Here is a 19,819-nt window from a genome sequence, read left to right on the forward strand (position 1 = left end):
ATGGAATCCACTTCTCTATATCTATTCACTCTCTATTATTTACACATGAGTAGCTAAATCAATTGAATGGGTTGAGAAGCATTTAGCTAGCACAACTAAGGAATCTTCATTCTATGCGATTATCTTATATTATGTATTCTCCATTCGTCTATTAGAGATACTCGGGAGGGTAGTCTAAGGATAGGATCAAGGCTTGGGAAGGTCAGGTTAGAATCTAGGCTCGGGAAAGTCAAATTAGAATGCATAATCAAGATATAGAAGCTTAGGAATAAGCACTGTTTGCTATTAATGCATCACATGCATCCTAGAGATAGGATATGATTATGTGCAATCACCTTGCCTTTATTCATCTTGCATTATCACATAGGACAAGAGTAGAGACTCAGGAATAAGCTCTATGGACACTTTTGCATTCAACACAGTCAGTATGCTTCATGAGAAATAATCCCTATTCCGATACATATAACCCTGGGTGGCAAAACCACCCAAATTTTTCGTAGAAAAATCAACAACAAAGCTTTTAACTTGTGGCACAAAAGGAGGGCCACTCGGATTTTTCCCAAAAACAACAGTCCAGTGCATAACCAAGCTAGTAGCTCACAAACACTGCAATCTTCATCTTTAGAGAGCTTGTTGAAGAAATAAATTGAGAAAAACGAATCAGTGCTTCAGAATCAAGCTACATTCATTAGAAATCTCGAAATTTAAATGGGATAAATTGCGGACGAGCCGAAAAATAAACCACAAGGAGCGTTGCCGAGCTCAACTGAGCTCCCTCGCAATGCTGGGGGTAACAGGAAGGAACAATGCTTAGCAATGACTGCGGAAGTAGGGGAGGAGCCCTTTGTGACCAACTTGAATATAATGACAACCGAGGACCTGTTGCCCTAGAGTTTGGAGAAGTCCGAGAAAATAGACCCTGAAGTTGCGTTTACCCTTAAGCCTTTAGATCTTGAGACAAAAGAAGTTCAACCACCAGAAAATCCGCAAAGATTGAAAGAGGAACAAAATGAGGAAGAAAAGATCGCAATAGTGGCTGCAGCACAAAATGCTATGATCCCACCTAAAATGGGCTACCCAGGAATCTTTACGATACCATGCTCCATCGGAGGGATCTACAGTGGCCAAGCACTATGCGATCTTGGGGCAAGTATAACTGCCGCTATCAATCTTCAAACAATTGAATGCCAGCATATTTACGCCAACAAAGGAAACTCTTCTACTCACAAACAGATCTTGAATAGACCCTGAAGGAGAGTTGAAAAATGCCGTAACCTCAATCGATAAATTCATCATGTCGACAGACTTCCTCATTTTGGATTATAAAGCGAACGAAGATGCGCCTATCATATTGGGACGACCTTTCCTTTCAACTGATCACACTTAAATTGATGTGTGCAAGGGGGAAATTGTAATGAGCATTCATGGGAAAAAACCCTGGATTAAGGCAGTAAGGATCCTAGAGGACAAAGAAAAGAGAGAAAAGCCACCATGGACGTGAACAAATCAGCCTAGAATAAGTGGTCCCTGAGTATTATATGATTCAATCTCATCAGGGACGCAATCCTTTTGAATATCCTTTTCCTGCATCAATTACTTAATGAACTTTTATCATCTCATTATTTATTATTGCAATTACCTTTTTGTTACCAGTATCATTCTTACTTCTCTAATATATATATATATATATATGTACTATTTTGTTTAAAATAATATGACCCTCTCTCTGTGTTTCTTGCAACGATTAAGGCACAAGATTGCGGAGATGCTACATGAAGCAGCAAATTATCTCACTCCCTCACCACAATCCAAAGAAGAGAGATCGCCGCAAAGATGGATGCGTCAATACACAATGCGGGCGACAGCGCAAATTTAGGGGTGTATTCTTTCTTATCTTTATTTTAAATTATGCGCTATCGCATCACATGTAAGTTTTAAAAGTTTTATCACCGCATCCTCTTTGATTACCGCAATCATTTGAAATAGATGAATTTAGTAAGTCGCCACATGTTGTTTCTTTGCCAAGTATGATTTTAATGATGAAAAATATGCTTCTATATCTTTCATATATACGAGAGTCAAGTTAACTTTAACATAGTCACCTCATAAAATATTTCTAGAAGTTAGGGGTTTACTAGCTTTCTTTTAAACTCTCTTTACGAAACTTTCTAAGAACATCGCATGACTTATTTCAATATTTTGGCAATGAGGACATTGCCGCATTTTAAATTTGGGAGTGAGGTATTTATTTTCGACCTTGCTATTTTTTTAACAAAAGAAGAGGAAAAATTTTGAGAATAACAACTCTACTGTCAATACAATGGGGAAACCCATGTTGATAAGAGTTAAGTTGTGAAAGGCACTTACCTGTAGTTGGATGTCCGCATGACACACGTGGGGGCAAGCCAAGATGAAAATAAGTCACCAAGATCAACACATAAATAAATGACCGCAACTCTGGTGCCAAGTAGGTATGAGTTTATTCTGAGGAAGAGTGCATTGCTTGTAATTGGATGTTCGCATGACACACGTGGAGGCAATCCAAAAAGAAGGCAAGGCACTTGGATCAGTGCAAGGTTAGCAAAAAAATAATAATGTCAAGAAATATGCAAGGATAAAATCATTTGACACCCCGGTGAAACTTTTTCTTTTTGAAATAAATCATGCGATATTCCGAAAATTAGTAAGCTCCTTTTGAAGGTTAAGCTTGCAGTCCCTAGGTCTTAGAAATATTTTAAGAAGAGACTTGAATAAGACTTAAGGAAACTTTGGTATATTAGGATTTGAACGAAGTATCCTTGAGAAATCTAGGAAAAGGACATTACAGTAGACTTGCTAAATTTAGGGGTGTGATAACGAGCAGAAATGCACGTTATCGTAGTGCCTCTTAAAAAATGTTGGTTTGCGATGATAAAACATGTTAAATTGCGTCTATTAAGCATCAATTTCATAATATTGCGGTCACATGCATTCATCGCATTAGAACAATTGAATATTTGTATTTTTGTGTAGAATATACGATGACGCAAGGCGAAAATTGCCATCATAGGAAATCATTGGTTAAGCTAGCATTACTGCAAGGCTTTGCGGTGATCGTGTTTGCAAATATTGCCCGAGAAGGATCGCCGTAACTTGGTCAGTGCAACATGGTGGGTGCATCAAGGTGAAAGGCTATAATTCGCAATGGGACAGAAAGCCGATGACAGTCAAATCCAAATTAAGTTGAATAGTCGATAACGATAACAAGTACATTATGCTTTTCGGTGACAAATATTCAGCACATCAGTTAAGAGAATTAAAGTCGTCCCATCTGTGCAATCATGAGAGAGAAGTCGTCATTCACCCTGGATGTTCTATAAAACCAAGGGCGACCTTCAGAAAAGGGTTTAGCAGTTCGAAATTTCATACTTCAGTCCGCACGTCTTTGTTCATAGCTTTTCTTTCGTTTTAAGGCAGATGCGAGAGTGAAGGTGGTGCTAACAGATCATTTCGGTAAGCTTAGGAGAGTGTCAGAAGCCTCAAGGATAGAGAGAGGGCCGACGCCTGTGGAAGCGAGAACATCTTTGGAACCGAATATAGATTTACAGTGTAAAAACCTCGGTCAGCAAGGAATTGCTATCAGGCTCTCTACCTTCAACTTCCATTGTTATTTTGTACTCCACTCATTTATCGAAATGGAATCTACTTCTCTATATCTGTTTACTCTGTATTATTTACGCATGAGTAGCTAAATCAGTTGAATGAGTTAAGAAGCATTTACCTAGCACAACTAGTGAATCTTCATTCTATGTGATTATCTTGTATTATGTATGCTTCATTCGTCCATTAGAGATACTCAAGTGGGTAGTCTAAGGACAGGATCTAGGCTTGATAAGTTCAGGTTAGAATCTAGGCTCGGGTGAGTCAGATTAGAATGCATAATTAAGATATAGAAGCTTAGGAATAAGCACTGTCTGCTATTAACGCATCACATGCATCCTAGGGATAGGTTATGATTATGTGCAATCACCTTGCCTTTATTCATCTTGCATTATCACATAGGACAAGAGTAGAGACTTAGGAATAAGCTCTATGGACACTTTTGCATTCAACACATGTGTCCTAGACTTAGGAGCATCGCATTTGCATTGGAAAATGACTTGCAGTGCATGGTTGTAGCATGATCACATAGTTCGACGCATTCCCAAGTAACGCTAGCTAAAGACCCTATCAACCCGTTCATCCGCATACTCAGTGTGTCTATCACACAACGGACTTTTCTCAAATCTGCCATATTTGTTTATTTTTCATCAACACAATCAACAACAAACCAACATTTAATTGAGTTACCGATCACTGCAAAGTTTTCATAAAAATTACCATCGCAATCTATTTTCACAAGTCCCTGAGTTCAACCTTGGACTTACCAGGAAACTCAATGGAATTTACACTTGGATTCCGTTGAGGAAACTTGAGTGCACAACGCAATTTCACCATCGTATATCATCCATAATTCACTTCATGCAATCCAAGCATCAACTGGCCATATTTGCAACTCAACAAGCCTACCTTTTTAGGGATTTATCTGTTTGGGGCGGGGGGGGGGGAGGGGGCTGGGAACTCAACTACGCAAGACAAAATTCACTCATTTCCCGAAACAGGAATAAGTAGATAAATTGATCTCTTAAGGGCTGATTTTGGGTTTACCTAGTGGCCACACCTCTCTTTCGAAGAGAAGACTTAGTCATAGTAGGACTATGACTTATTGTTCATTAGAAAAACCAATGGTACTTAAAGAGTTAGATGTAACTACAGGGACAAATTGGTAAATTGGCCTCAGCCTGTTGATTGGTCATATGAACACAGAAATATATTTGTAGTGCGAAGAGTGTAGGTGTCGGTCTTTAGTGGAGTGACCAACAGTTAACGGATGGTGGATCTCGCGATTAAATAGTTTAATCAGTTATTCATGTACCATTAGTGCTTAAAGCTACAGGTCCATGAGGTCCCCTTGGTAGCTCAATGGGTTCAAGTTGAGAATCAGATTTTGGGTTGATTTGAAGTGTTCAAATTAACGAGAGAAAATTCAATTATATGTGATATAATTGATATGATTTATTAGATACATTAATTGGAGGTATTAATATAAATATAATTTATATTAAATACCATAAAATAGAAAAAGAACTATGGTTTATATGTTTCATATGATGAAATATTAAAACTATAGTTTATAAATATAAATGATAAGTTGGTTAAGATATTTATTTATAATATATTATATATATGATGATTAATTCTTTTTCTCTAATAATTGAACTGAGTGGGAGGTTATTGGAAGTTTTATGGTAGTCGTGAGATAAAAAGGAAAATTGTTTTAAAAAATTAAGAGTTGATTCATTCGAAAAATCTCATGAAAAAGACTATTAAGTAAAAAGTGTTTTTACTAAGTGATAGTGATGAGAGCATACATGATTGGGCTACGAGTTGACTATACAATAGTTACTCGTTTGATCGTTGCTACACGATCGAGTAGCAAAGTGTATATGATAGGCTTCATCTTCTAAACGATCGAGTATATCGTCTATGTGATAGACAGTTTTCATCTCCCACTTACTCGATCATCTACTAGATCGTCCACCTCCTATCTTCCTCAATCCAAGATCATATAGAGCCCACAACTCCTTGATTTTCACACCGAGAATACCAAGATAACCATTGCGATGGTGTTCTAATTCTAGTCGAAAATCAAGTTGGACTCGATTGGGTTCGAAGTGCACCTAGTTGTTCGTGTTGTTGGCTGTTTTGTTCGTTGTATTCGTGTTCGTGCTAAAAAAATGACTTGTTTGAATGATCGAGGGATATTAGAAATAAAGTTCTTCAAAGGTACACATACTCTATCCCTTGTATCTTCTTGTAGCATGTTGTAATTTCTAATTATGCATAATCTATTCGTTTCCATTTAAGATTGTAATTGTTTGTGTTTATTCTGAATGGGATTTGAAAAAATCCACTTCTACTACTCAAATGATCTCTATTTAAATTTCCTTCATACAATTGGGTCAAATTACCATTTTACCCATGTAGTTAGATCTAACTCCTTAAGTACCATTACTTCCTCTAATAAACAAACAATTTATAGTCCAAATATAAACGAACTTCTTTCAGGCCAATGAGAAGGTGAGGTCTCATTGTTTAAGACCCAGGATCGCTATTAAGGGAGAATTTAATCTACATTTCCTAAAGGCGAGAATGAGCGAATTCCATCTTGCATAGCTTTATTCCTAGCTCCATACTCGGGCAAATCCCCAAAATGGTAGGCTTATTGAGTAAGAAAAACTAGTCACTCTCAGCCATACGAATGAAATGATTGCCCTCACAGGTAGGAGTTCATAACTCACTCAAGATTAAAGTCAAGTCACCTATGGTCATCCTGGTGAAATGTTAATCTCTTCAAGTAACAATGTTATAAAGAGAAATTAATCATTCATGGTCCGATCTAATACAAACTCTTTTTACAGAATACTCCCACTCACATGTCTTCTCATGAAGGATATAGATCATATCGTTTGTAACTCTAACAACTCTTGTAACATTTACAAAGTGGTTCATATCCATAGTGTCACCAGGATAAGGCACCCAACCTTATCCATATACTGCAGACATTTTAGGTTATTACTTAAACACAATTTGCTTGTATGTCTACCATTCAACCTACATTAAATAACCTTAGATCTTAATTTATTGGATTAAATCAATGTAATTTAAATATCAAATAAAATACTTCTTGTTTATTAAATAAATAATTTGTATTTACAAATAATAAACTTTGAGATCCATGCGATTTATGACACTAAATCCAACAATTTGAATTTTTCCTAAAGTGAACGGGGTGTACAGTACAAAATATAAAATAATATAAAGTACACAACATAATAAACTAGGGCATACTCTATACCTCATAATACTCCTACTTTCCCTAGACAAAATGATGTATATCCCGTAGACCCGACTCTATAGGTGACCCTCAAATACTTTAACCGTGAAAGCCTTCGTAAATGGGTCAACAATATTGCTCTGAAGCGATCTTCGTAACAATCACATCTCCCCATTACCCAGTCTCCCTCATGAGATGATACTTGCGATTGATATGCTTCCCTTGTTTGTACCTTCGAGGCTATTTGGAGTTTGTTATAGCACCACATTTATCACAATAAAGGGTGATGGACATTGACATATTCAGAACATCTTCCAAGTTTGTCATAAACTTTATGAGTCATATAGCTCCTTTAGCGGCTTCACAAGCAGCTACATTGTCATACCCCATCCTAGATTATCCTACCCAAACCCAAGACGGGCTGCAGCGATAGTAGACCCCGAGCATGCAATGGAGTCTACCACCAAACTTTCCTTGAACTTGAAACCTAACTTTAATAAAATATATTACTAACACAAAACCTGCATGCTTGACTCATTGTCATAATAAACTGATGAGTAGGGTGGCAGCTTCCTATCCACAAATCTCTATTAGAACTCAAGAGCAACCTGGTAGAGGAAAACATTTTGAAAAGGTTGAGCTAAAAATTCCCAATGAGTGGTATAATTTTATAGGAAAATAATTTGAGAAAACTATCGTTATAATAAATGAAAATCAAAGTTCTGTAAGTTGATATAGAAAATAAGCAATACAAAACTTGTGAGATTTATTACGTAGATAAGATCATAAACATTCACTTGAAACTTGTGAGATTTATTACGTAGATAAGACCATAAACATTAACTTGCAAGCATAAACATTAAGTTGTAAAAAATCATCACTAAACTTGTACCCGAACGTCAATGTGGTCATACTATATACGGAGAAACTTGACATACATAGCAGAGAAATATAGTCATACTACTCATCATCCACCAAGGGCCAAAGCCGAACGACGACCCAACCCAGCCGTCGCGCCTTCGCCGCTGGTTCGATCCTCTAACTATCTGCCCATGCCATTCTTCGATTGGGCCAACGACCTTCTTCATCTAAGGGACTTCCCAACCCCTGCTACCTTCGATCGCTACTGGTTCTATGGTTGGGTAAGTTATTTAATGTATCAGTTAATTGTAGGGTCATCTACTTGATTTTTTGGTTGGATGCTAGGATTGGAGTTTGAAGGAAATTTTGTGCGTTGTCCAGTGACTGTTGAAGTTTCTTTTGCAGAGATTTTTGGTAAGTTTCAAGGCTTGGAGAGACCCCCTCCCCCCTTGCTGTTTGGTTTGATGTTGAACCTTTGTGTGTTAGTAAGGTTGTCGTTGGATTCAAAGAACACATATTTGGTCTAAGATTATTGAACTATTTGAGATTGTTGGAATATAGACCCTAACTATTATCATTGAATTTGTTTAGATTGGAACTTTTGCTTGGGAGTGGTGGGACTACCTTTGGAACTAAGCAACATTTTTGGGTTGATTCAATCCTTCCAAAGGCCGTGAGAAGATTAGTTGTGTGGACTAGAATTTGCGACCAATTTTTGAAGTAAGTAATCTTATCACTAGAACTGCCCATAGGCCAGGCTCTAGTTGCTAGCATGATAAGTGTATGTTATGGTAAATGTTAGCATGTTGATTGACAGTATGACTTGAATCAAAGTATGTTCTGGCAGAAATTCTGATTTGTTTACATACACACCTAAGTTCTTGATCGTTAGTATGTGATAGTATGTGTTTTCATATGTCGATGTCTGATCTGTTGGCGTTGAGGCATACTTGTATGTTGTGGATTTATGATATAAGTTATACATGGATGATGTATAATATGTTGTTAAGAATTATGGGTATGTGATGCAGCCATGGTATTAAGGATTTTTATGTATGCTTTAGAACCGTACAATGTTGAATCTTAGCATGTTAAGACCGTGTAAATATGATCATTGATTAGTTAGATGCTCACCAGTTTGTGTTTCCTTCGGGATTCACCAGTTTTTGTTTGCTTCGGGATTAACCAGTTTGTGTTTCCTTCGGGATTCACCAGTTTGTGTTTCCTTTGGGAATTCACCAGTTTTGTGTTTCTTTCGGGATTCACCAGTTTTGTGGGCATACTTAACTACACTAGGATAGGACTCAGTCTCTTATATGTTACATGTATTTATGTGCCATATGTGGGTATCTAGAGGACAAAGATGCCTGGCCTGACCGTAGTGGTGGGGTTACTTACTGAGTATTTTATACTCATTCTTTCTTATGTTGATGTTTCAGGTAAGGGTAGAGATGTACCGGCGTTGGCATAGCGGAATTCATGATCGAGCCACTGGGACTAGTTTTTTTTTTTTTTACGCTTCCGCATCATGAGATTTAGAGTTCTTTTCATGTTTCCCTTAATGTTTAGTTTTGATGTTTGAAACTTATTATTAAGAATTGTTTTCATATGTATTTATTAACCTTTATGATTTATGGGTACCCTATTATTGTTTTTAACAATTGCATTATATAAGTTCTTTTTGAACTTCTTCTTGTTTTTCAATTAAGCATTTATTTCAAATGACTGAAGCGTCGTTTTAAATTCTTTTGCATGACATTTATATTTTAGTAAGTCCCTTACCTCAGGTTCAGGGGGGCGGTCATTACAGTTGGTATCAGAGCCCATGTTTTGGGTTCTGTAGACTGACTTACTATGTAAGTCTAGATTGTCCCTATGGCCCATGAATGGATTCCTCGTCATCGCCAGGTATGTCCTATCAATTACAAGTTTTATGATAGTGGTGCATTAAAGTATTTGTTTAGCTTAAATGTACTAGTTATGTTCTAATGTTAGGACAATAACCCGTTAGAAGTTACTATAAGAGGATTATAAGGTACGACACTATAAAAGGAGGAAAATAAAATAAAATAAATTATGAGGTCACTTGGCACTAGTTTATCTCATGAAAATTATGTTAGAAACGAACAAATATGTATATCTCAGTTCAGAGATCTTAAAGGTTGGTGAAACTATGTAGAGTTATGACAGTTTAGAAATAAATGTATGTATATGTTTAAGCCCTGGGATAAAATTGTCATGACATGAATTCATTAAGGACTAGTATTATGCTTTGTGGTGCAGTTGGAGACATTATAAATAAATTTCTTCACATGGAACATTCTCGAAAATAAGGTAAAAAAAAATTTGTTTTAAGGATATGAAAGACAAGAAGAAGAGACGATGGATTTATTAAAGGTTTTAAGATATTAAAAAAAAAAATCCAATATTTTGAGAAGAAATTTAGAAAGGATTCATAAGTCATAATCACTTGGATAATACTACGACTTGATGGAGTAGATAAAGTATATGTGATGATATGAAGAATTATTTTGGAATATTTAGCTAAGTTGATGTCATTAAAGGAAGCTAAAATAGTTGGACATGACCTTGGACTTAAAGGGGATAAAGTAAGGTGTTATTTGTTTAGGTTGAAGGATTATTCTAGTATACCTAGACGAAAACCAGAGCCTTATTGTGGTGAGAAGATCCAAGTTAGGCAACTTTGAAGAAACAAAAGTCTTTTGGAGTTTAAAAGTACGCAAATTGGCAGAGAAGAATTCTACAAGATGGAAATTCTTAGTGAGAGATAAGTGTGAATGAGAGGAAAGTATCCAAGAAAGTTTACTCTCTTGGAAAGAGAGAATTTTAATGTGTTCGAATCACCTAGTTAAGTATGATTTGAAGGCTTTATAAGAGGGGGGTTACAAGGTATTGGTTTTGGTGTAAAAGAAGAATACCTCATTATCATATGGAACTTTAGGACAATATGTGCTAGATGGAAAGCTAGCTTATGTAGGTGATTGGTATGGAACTTTGTTGTAACACAAGAATCTGTTACCGAAAGAGAAGGTTGAGAAGGGATAAGTTAAAATGGAGTTACTAGTAACAGTAGATGTTCGAGAACTATTGATATGGTATGTTGAGGCTTCATTAGTTAAGATGTAAAACGATTGAGGGCATTAGTGAGATTTAAGGGATTTTGACTTTGTGTGCAAGTGTTGGAAACATGAACTAGCAAGACCATCAATTTGATTGAAAAAGGAACTTAATCTAGCTCGAGGTAGACAAAAGTGGTAGATGCACAAAAGTAAGTAAGTTGGATCTTCCAATATCACCATTGACATAAGGGATAGACTTGTAACATAGTTGAGTTGATAACAAGAAGTTGCTATTGGTGGGTTGGGAGCGGTACAGGATAATATGTTTTCTCTTACATAGGCAATGAGTTAACTAGCTCTAGGGAGTACGAGTAAATCAAGCCATGACTTATGAATCAAGAAGGTTTTATTGTAAAAAAAAAAAAAAATGACTTCAAGGATCAATTATGGTTATTACGAGGTTATGAAAATGTGTTATCAATTGACTGGCGCTTTACCATCCAGGGACTTAAAAACCTCATTTTCAGAGGGAATTTTAGACTCATCCACAACAGGGTCTAAGTAATGATATGTGATTGTTTTAAAGCTAAAGAATAATATGAGGATTGGCTCAAGCAAGTTGTATAGCCCATGACAGTATAGAGCCTTATGATGGGTTTCTCATGAATGTGAGACTTAATTAGATAGAGTTATTCTTGGACATGTAGACCCTAAGAAAGACATCACAGTCAGCGCTCCTAGAGTAGAAGCAGTTGACCAGATTTGTTCTGGTACGTATCTTCAGATGACACATTATATCGTATGACCACTTTCTCCACTACACCTATGAAGTTTTCTCTGTGACAGAATGGTAAGCTCAGATATATGTTTTTCGTGGACTTTCTTAAGCTTATGATAGTTTTCATAGTTCTTAGCTTGAACGTATTAAAATATTGTTGGTTTTCAGCATCTTAAGTTTCATAGTTATGTATGGAAGAGGTTGTCACGCCTTTTTTTTATACTAAATTCAACTATGTCAAACAGTGACTCTCGTTTTACATCTAGATTTTGGAAGAGTCTCCAGTTAGCATTGGGTACTCGATTGGATTTTAATACAACTTTTCACCCACAGACTGATGGTCAGAAAGAACGTTTGAACCAGGCATTGAAGAATATGTTGTGCGCTCGTGCACTAGAGTTTTCAAGGAGTTGGGACTCTCACCTGCATTTAATGGAATTCACATATAATAATAGCTATCAGCCTGCCACTGGCACATTGTCATTTGAGGCCCTATATGGAAAGAGTTACAAGTCTCTAGTATGCCAGGGTGAGGTTGGTGAGAGGAAGTTGTTAGGACCTGAATTGGTGCAGACCACGAATGAGGCATTACAGAAGATCAGGGCTCGTATGCAACCATCTCAGAGCAGACAGAAAAGTTATGCTGATGTAAGACGTAAGGACTTAGAATTTAAGACTGGTGTGAAAGTGTTCTTAAAAGTTGCACCCATGAAAGGTATTATGAGGTTTTGTAGGAAAGGGAAGCTGAGTCTAAGGTTTATTGGGCCTTTCGAGGTCTTGGAGTAAATTGGCCCCGTAGTTTACAGATTAGTATTGCCTCCATCACTTTCTTCAGTTCAGAATGTCTTCCATTTTTCGATACTAAGGAAGTATGTGACAGACCCGTCTCATGTAGTTGACTACAAGCCCTTACAATTGAATGACAACTTGAGCTACGAGGAGAAGCCCATAGAGATCCTCGCCAGAGAAGTAAGGACATTGCGTCGTCGGAAAATTTCTTTTATGAAAGTTCTATGGCAAAACCACTAATTCAGGGAAGCCACCTGGGAGTGAGAGGTTGAGATGAAGGCCCAATACCCAGAGCTTTTTCAAGGATGAACTTTTGAGGATGAAAGTTCTTTGAGGGGGGAAGAATGTAACATCCAACATTTTTTTTTAAATTTAATAATAAGGTAATTTTCAGTAACTTTATTAGTTGAAAATTCAATAATTTTTTCCTTAGTTGGGCATGTTTGGAATTTTGGATTTGAAGTATAAGTGCGAGAATTTAAGTGTTGGCGTGAAAATTATTCAAAATTATTCAATTTTGAAATTCAAGTTGAAAATTTAATTGGCAAGATATTAATTTTTTAGAAAAGGAAAAGAATTAAATAGTATGAAGTGGGATAAGAAATGATTTAATTAGAATTATACTATTTTCCTTTATTATTATTATTATTATTTATTAAAAAAAAAGAAAGAAAACCCATCTCCTCCTCACGCACGGTTCCTTCCCCAGAATTCTTCCTACTGCCTTCAACGAGTCGCGCCTCCCTCGCTACCTCCCGACCGCCATGCCTCCCTCCACTGCCTCCCTTCGCCGCACGAGCTAGACTCGCCGCGCCCCTGCCGCTCTAGCCTTTTGACCACCCGCCATCGTGCCGATCTCGCCCTGACCGCCGCTCCGTCCACCAAGGACCGAAGCCGAACGACGACCCAACCCAGCCGTCACGCCTCTCGCTGCCGGTTCACTCCCCAATGTCTGCCATGTCGTTCTTCGATGGGCCAACGACCTTCTTCATCTAAGGGACTGCCCATCTCCTGCTACCTTCGATTGCTACTGGTTCTGTGGTTGGGTAAGTTGTTTAACGTATCGGTTAATTGTAGTGTCATTTACTTGATTTTTTGGTTGGATGCTAGGATTGGAGTTTGAAGGAAATTTCGTGCGCTGTCCATCGACTGTTGAAGTTTCTTTTGCGGAGATTTTTGGTAAGTTTCAAGGCTTGGACAGACCCCCTCCCCCCTTGCTGTTTGGTTTATGTTGACCCTTTGTGTGGTTAGTGAGGTTGTCATTGGATTCAAAGAACACATATTTGGTCTAAGATTATTGAACATTTGAGATTGTTGGAATATAGACCCTAACTATTATCATTGAATTTGTTTAGATTGGAACTTTTGCTTGGGAGTGGTGGGACTACCTTTGAAACCAAGCCACATTTTTGGGTTGATTCAAGCCTTCCAAAGGCCGTGAGAAGATTAGTTGTGTGGACTAGAATTTGCGACCAATTTTTGAAGTAAGTAATCTTATCACTAGAACTGCCCATGGGCCAGGCTCTAGTTGCTAGCATGATAAGTGTCCATGTTATGGTAAATGTTAGCATGTTGATTGACAGTATGACTTGAATCAAAGTATGTTCTGGCAGAAATTCTGATTTGTTTACATACACACCTAAGTACTTGATCGTTAGTATGTGATAGTATGTGTTTTCATATGTCGATGTCTGATCTGCTGGCGTTGAGACATACTTGTATGTTGTGGATTTATGATATAAGTTATACATGGATGATGTATAATATGTTGTTAAGAATTATGGGCATGTGATGCAGCCATAGTATTAAGGATTTTTATGTATGCTTTAGAACCGTACAATGTTGAATCTTAGCACGTTAAAACCGTGTGAATATCCTCATTGATTAGTTAGATGCTCACCAGTTTGTGTTTCCTTCGGGATTCACCAGTTTGTGTTTCCTTTGGGATTCACCGGTTTGTATTTCTTTTGGGATTCAGCAGTTTGTGTTTCCCTCGGAATTCACAAGTTTTGTGTTTCCTTCGAGATTCACCAATTTGTGTTTCCTTCGGGAATTCACCAGTTTTGTGTTTCCTTCGGGATTCACCAGTTTTGTGGGCATACTTAACTACAATAAGATAGGACTTAGTCTCTTATATGTTACATGTATTTATGTGCCATATGTGGGTATCTAGAGAATATAAATGCCTAGCCTGACCCCAGTGGTGGGGTTACTTACTGAGTATTTTATACTCATTCTTTCTTATGTTGATGTTTCAGGTAAGGGTAGAGATGTACCGGCGATGGCATAGCAGAATTCATGATCGAGCCACTGGGACTATTTTTTTTTTTTTTTACACTTCCGCATTATGAGATTTAGAGTTCTTTTCATGTTTCCCTTAATGTTTAGTTTTGATATTTGAAACTTATTATTAAGAATTGTTTTCATATGTATTTATTAACCTTTATGATTTATAGGTACCCTATTATTGTTTTTAACAATTGCATTTAATAAGTGTCTTTTGAACTTCTCTTGTTTTTAATTAGCATTTATTTCAAATGACTGAGCATCGTTTTAAATTCTTTGCATGCATTTATTTTAGTAACGGCCTTACCTAGGTCCTAGGGGGTCGGGTCGTTACATTTCCTACTATTCTCTGGGAGCCTTAAATTGAGTGGTGGTACTCAAAACAACCTTGAACTTAGGGAAATTGGAGGAGAGATTTTTTATTTTTTTATTTTTCAGCTTGTTGATGAACAACTTCTTCAAATTTTAAAAATCTCAACAATTCAACAAAATTGCATGTCCTTTTCAGCTCAATCCCTTTTGTACTTTAAACCATCAACCCATGCTTTGAAGTCTTCATCCTATGAAGACACCACCGACTTTATGGAATTAGTGGTATATGGTGATTAAGGTGCTTTGAAGTTGAGTGTGGGTTTTTCTAAATTTCTAATTTTTTCCATTTTGAATTTTGAATTTCAATTTCAAAATCAAAATAAATTTTCAATTTTAATTCATGAATTAAAATTGAAATTTTATTCATTTTACAAAAATTAATTCAATAATTAGTTTTTCTAATAAAATTAATAATTAAAAAAATTTAATTGTTTCTATTAATTTAATATCAAATATTAAATTAATTTGTTATCAAATCCATCACCGTTAATCCTTATTCATGAAATTAATATTTAAATCATATTTATATATTAATCAACTATGTTTAATTCCAAAATTAGATGTGTAATTGTATCACATATAAGTACTAATTCCCTTAATTAGAATTTGAACGTTTCAAATCAATTTATCACGCTATTCTAAGGCTAATCCATTTGTGATCTAGTAGGGAGACCTAATGGACCTACAGATTATGGGCTCTAACGATATGAGTTTAATTGGCTAAACTATTTACACCGAATTAACTTCCATTCGTTAACTTCTTGGTCACTTCACTAAAGCCCAGTAGTTGCACTTTCCTCATTGTAGATATATTGTATCCACTCAATATAACCATAATTAGTAAGCTAACCTCAGGTTGTTCGTAATAACACCTAGGTCAAAAGGTTATTTCACCCCCAAGATTACCTCTTGTTCCTTAAGTTCTACTGATCCTCTAATGAACAATTAGTTTGTGATCCGATCATCACACCAAGTCCTCTCGAGTCAATGAGAGGGTGGGGCCATTAGTTCAAGGCCCGAAATCAGCACTTAAGTGAACAACCTCTCTACTATCCCTAAAAGCTAGTAGGAGTGAATTTCGTCTTGCACCCTATGTCCCCAGCTATCTACCCGGTCTTACCCTTGAAATGAGAGGCTTATTGAACCGGCGCTATTGAGCTAACCCTCACCCCATGCAAATCTAAGGATAATCTCGAATAAACAGGAGTTCATAGTTAGCTCAGGATTAAGGTCAAGTTATCTAGGTCATCGCTTTGAAATAGGCAGTCTTAAACAGTAAAAAAACATTATAAAGTAAGAGTGAATTAATTCTTTGTCCAATCTTATACAAACTCATCGCACAGGATCCCTCTCCCATTCTTCATGTCAATACATGAATGAATGAGGATTACTTCGTTTGTAGCACTTTACAACAAATTGTAACAACTACAGAGTGGGTTGTATCCAATAGTGTTACCAGAATAGGCACTCAACCTTATTCGTATACTATAGATCATTTTGACTATTTACTCGAACCAGATTCACTTTTATGTCTCCCCATAAAGTTCAAGTACTCATATAATAATCATAGATATTTTAGTTTATTGGATTTATTTCTAAAGAAATAAGCAGTTCATAAATTCAATAACAATTTTATTGAATCAAACTATAGTAATTACTTTATTGAATTTAAGAATAAGTTTATTGTTTAATAAACCACAAGTTTTAAGACATAAAACCAAACTATCTCAAGGTAAATAGCATAGAAAACATGGTCACACGTGCATGTAAAGCAACCCCCAAAAGGCAAAACACCTCAACACATAGCACAAAGCCTATGTGTATACCAAAGTAGGTCCCAAAGATCACATGTATATCATGACTACACTATGGAAACACATTCATGTGAGTGTAGTGGGAAATCACCATGGGTATGATCATCTAGTGGTTTGAAAACCACATTAAGCTTAAAACATAGAACTTGTCATTTTTGAAAAATCTTGCTTTCACATAATTTGTAAATCATTCTAAACCATCATTTTTCTTAATAAACATTTAACAAATCCAAAATTTCACATGAAATATATTTTTCTCTAAAATAATTTAAAGCATAAAACCTTGCTTAAAACATCACTTCAATTTACTTTGTAGAGAGAGAGAGAGAGAGAGAGAAAAACTCACCAAATTCAATTAATTCTATCCTCTTATTCTTCTTCGGGGCTCTTTTTTCTCCTTTTGTTTTCCAAGTTTTCTATTCTCTTCTCACCAAAAATCAATTGTATTTATTTGATCAAACCCTCCTTAAAAAATAAGCTTTTAAGTGTCATCTCCAACTTAAATTTAAATCCACCTCATACTTGAGGAGAAGAAAACATGGACACCTATCTTTAAAACAAATTGCTCCATTTTTTATATTAATTTTTTCTTCCTATTTTATTTTGGGTTTTCTTATTGTTATTATTATTATTATTCTTATATGCATACATATTTTAACCATTCAATTGTTCACTCCAATTACCAAAACTCTTTTTATTAAAGTATGGAAAGATGCTTTTACCCTTAAAATTATAAAATTCCTTGTTTTTGTCCAGTTCAAACCTTTTTTTTTCACAATTATCTTCAAACCTTTTTTTTTTTTTTTTCACAACTATCTTCAAACTTCCTCCTTCAACCAAAATATTTCAAAATAAACAACCCAAATACTAGAAGACATCAAAGTGGATCTTACAATTATTACCTTTTTTTTAGAATTTTTCCTTGAAATTCAATCCGTCCAGTTGGAACAAAAAATGGTGATTTAAATCCAAAATTTGAAATTTGCATTTTATTTTTCTGGTTCACTAATCTCCTCAAAACTTACTATTTTATCCATGTAAACCGAAGTTAACTTAGCCACTATTCTCGCAAACTTCATCCAGTCAACCTTATCTATTAGTAGCTCATTGAGTTTCAATTTCTTGTATCCAAAACATCTACTACTGACTCTTGATGCTCCTAACATGCTTTATGCATCATCGACTATATTTAGCTAACATCCACTTACAACTCATTATTCCAACTAAAAATGATGTCATTAGTTCAACATAACCCAAAACAAATAGAATTTGTAAAACACGCACAACTACTAATACTAACACGTAGTAATAGTGGAAGCATGAGGTCGATCCATAGAAAACCTCTATTAATTGGAAAATTTAAGTTTTGAAATCCAAATTGAAGGGAGGGAGGGGGTTTGTTGATTTTAAGAAACAAAGTAAAAGTAAAATAAGAATTGATATAAAATTTTGATAATGAGATTAATGAGCGAGAGTATGAAAGAAATTATGTAAGAAATTCAATGGAAAAAGAATCTTGGAGATTTTATGTTGATTAACCTAATTCTATCATTGACTTAAATGATTTCATTCAATTTATTTGTTCCATAGTTCATTAAGGCTAGGCCCTAACGCCGTAATTAGCTAACTAATCTAAATTTATCAATTAATAGTCAATTAACCTAATTTGGTTAATTAACCCTAATTTACTTCATAAATGCTCCCTAAAGACATTCCACATTTAATTCCTAAATTTCATGAATTCTTGGGTTTTCTTAACTATGACATTCTCTAAACTACGAAGACTAAAATCATGATTGATTAATTTGAATGTTCTAAACTAGCAAATCTTTTCAAGAAAATAGGAAAAAAGTCCAAATTCTCATTCAAGATTACTAGTTCTTCCAACCTAATTACAAATTTGCTATAGAGCTATGTAATTTTGTATACAAAAACCTATTAAAATTGAGTTGTCCATTTAATCTTTTAAAGATTTTATTCAAATTTCAGCAAGAACATTAAAAAACAACAAATTATAAGAAAAAGAAAAGGCCTCAAAAATTGATTAATCAAACATAATCCTCAAGAAAACGCCTTACTTATTTATGAATTGGCAAAGTCTTCCAGCAATCCATTGAATTTTGCATCAAAATGTACATAGATTGAAGGATTCAAGATAATCTCTCAAAAAAAAAAAAAAAAAAAATACAGAGAGAATAGCTTTCTAATTTTGTCAAAATTTTCTCTCTCTCGTTCTTCACACACTAATCTAACTTTTATCTTTGAAATTCGTTTACAAAAACTGATTTTTTAACTTTAGAAAGTCGCAACATTGCAATCCTCATTGTTAGTATGCTTTCTTTTTTTTTCATCAACATAGGCAGCGTTGGGCCCTTCACAAATTCCAGCATTGGAACACTACTTCAAGTGGTAAAATGGTAATTTTCTCGACTTCTTCTAATTAGGTGATTTTTTGCTCGTTTTTACTCCTTTTAGCTCCAAATTTGTTGTAATGACTCTAAAGTGCTCCTGAGACTATTTTATCAATAAAATTGGGATATTAAGCAAATTAATAGTATAAAGTGATAGAATTAACATGTAAAACATAGTTCTTTTCAAAACCTATCAAAATACCCCCAACTTAACTCTTGATTGTCCTGAGCAAGTAAAATTGAAAACATACATTTAGTCAAGGCAAAAATATGAATCACTTAATTGTTTTTTTCATTCAAATTTTTATATGCTCACTTGACTTAAACAAATGTTTCATTCTTAACTCTTTTCTCAACAATCAAGTAAGCATTGATACATTACAAGTATTCTAGAAAGTTAGAATTTACTAACAATCAATTGAGATTTATTTTTGAAAATAAAATTTTTTTCTAGCAAAATCATGAAAGAAATGAGTGCAAAGTTTTAGTTTATTTAAGAGTCTAAGGCTAGT

General features: G+C 35.3%; 1 long non-coding RNA gene across 1 annotated transcript; it reads left to right on the forward strand.

The window, feature by feature from the left end:
- Positions 1–13,088: 13,088 nt before the first annotated feature.
- Positions 13,089–14,806, forward strand: LOC120083690. The gene is made up of 3 exons (XR_005483498.1): positions 13,089–13,603; positions 13,780–13,908; positions 14,683–14,806. It is a non-coding gene; the product is annotated as an uncharacterized LOC120083690 (long non-coding RNA).
- The last annotated feature ends 5,013 nt before the right edge of the window (positions 14,807–19,819 follow it).

The sequence above is a fragment of the Benincasa hispida genome, chromosome 8 (genome assembly GCF_009727055.1).
Source record: "Benincasa hispida cultivar B227 chromosome 8, ASM972705v1, whole genome shotgun sequence".
NCBI lineage: Eukaryota > Viridiplantae > Streptophyta > Magnoliopsida > Cucurbitales > Cucurbitaceae > Benincasa > Benincasa hispida.